We start from the raw sequence: 2,114 nt of genomic DNA, 5'->3' as shown, positions 1-2,114 counted from the left end.
TATACACCTAGGCAGTTTGAGGGCGAGTAAATTATGGGGTCATTTTCATCTTTAATCTCATTGATGCCCCAAGAGAGAATATATTCACGGGTGTGCAACATGATTGTAAAAGTGTTTCATGGCATTAATGATGCTGCTTGTTTATTGTATGAGACTGAGAGTGGCTTTTCAGGATAAATAAAATTAGCAAATTTGCTGTCTCCTCGTTTTTTTTTAATAAGTTGACTAAATTGATTAAGCTGACCCCCATTGCTGCACAATATGCAAAAACATGAGGTTGGATGTTTAATAAAGCCTACACGCTCTTGTCCATCTGCAATGCTGTCTCTGCTTTTAAACAAATGTGGACTTGCCATCAATTACCATCTGCCATGATGTTAAAGAAAGGAAGAAAGTGAAAAAGGAAGAAATGAAGGAAGACAGGAAAAAAGATAGGAAGGAATGAAAAAAGGAATGATGGAGGGGAGGAAAGAAGGAAGGAAGGAATGTAATTTATTAATGTACTGATGATTATGATCCAATGTAATCCATATGATAGTCACTCTGCTGATAGTCAATTTAACATGCATTTGTTATTGTTAATAACAAAAAATATTGTTATTAATAAAAAGATTGACAAAAAAAAAGGAGGAGGAGGGTATGGGTTTTGTGGGGGTGTGCTAACATGCACACAGGCTGCGGCCAATCAAATTCTGCTTGATTCAGTGATATTGGAATACTTGACCTTCCCTACTGCTCCTTTCCCAGGAAGACTTCTCAATCCAATCCAATTAGCCTAAGAGTGTGTCACCACTACACCAGCTCTGAGCACTATAAACACACAGCTGGAAGCCTATAATGCTCTCACATGCATATAGACAGTTATTCAAACACAGTTCTTTCAGTTTAAGTATAATTCACGAGTTTTCTGTTTTCTCTTATCTGATTTGTGAGTTCTTAGAGAGTGAATGAGGTATTTTGAGTTCTGGACCTCAAGGGTTTAAGAAATTCTTGTTTATAATTTAATGAATGCAATGACATATGTATCATGTTTATAAGATTATGATGGAATATTGAACTTGTAAGTCAATGTGTTGTTTTAAATCAATTTTGGTGCATGCTGTTGTGAGGTTGTATAACAGCGCCCTCATGTGGACTGCATTGTACAGGTCAGTTTACCCACAAAAAAAGGACTCGATTTTATACATGCAAGCAGATGTACTTGAAGGTGTCATTGAATGTGACAACAGCACCTTGTCTTTCACTTTCTTTACATTGAGGTCATATGTAAGAAAGAAAGAAAGAAATTTAAGCACATTTCATCTGATTCATCTGAATGTTAGGATTAGGGGTGGGGTTAGGATTATCAAGTAGCGACTTCATAATTTGGCAAGGTAATAATTATCAAAACACTGGGTATAGGCTATAGAACCTCATTTAACCTTTTTTCCCCCCTAAGAGAGATCTTAAATTATTATTTGTATGCCATATTGCATTGTTTATCATAAGATCTCACTTCGCCTTCCATTTTCAATAGAATGAAGAAAGTGTGTATTATAGGCCTATTAAAGATATAGTTCACCCAAAAATAAGAATTCTGTCAATATGTATTTATTATTATGAATTTCTTGCTTCTGCGGAACACAAAAGAAGATATTTTGAAGAATATAGGTAACCAAACAGTTGATGGGCTTATTGACTTCCCATACTATGGAAGTCAATATGAAGACTTCCAATGCAAAAGCCTCAAAATCCGTCTGACGTTTTTCTTTAAAATAAGCATTTTTGTCAGGCTTCTATAGGTAAGTACTGGTACTTCTGAATGGGCTGAGGCTGGGTTTTGGTGGGTTTGAAGTGTAAGTATTTTATGAACGTAGGCTATACTATATGCGGAGAGCATTCACTCAGTATTGTTATCTCATTTTTGACCGAAGTGGCTTTTGCATCTGAACTCTTCATATAGGCCCATATGTTCGCTTTGGTTACCCATATTCTTCAAAATATCTTCCTTTGTGTTCTATCTCTTTAAGAATATATCCGAAAACGTGGAACTGAGCAGCTCTACATGAGTTTGCTTACAGTGCCCTCTCATGGAAGGAACAAACAAACATTATCCCAAAAGGCATGTGAGCTGT

The sequence above is a fragment of the Gobio gobio genome (assembly GCF_949357685.1).
Source record: "Gobio gobio genome assembly, chromosome: 1".
In the NCBI taxonomy this organism is placed as follows: domain Eukaryota; kingdom Metazoa; phylum Chordata; class Actinopteri; order Cypriniformes; family Gobionidae; genus Gobio; species Gobio gobio.
This window is presented reverse-complemented; position numbering follows the sequence as displayed.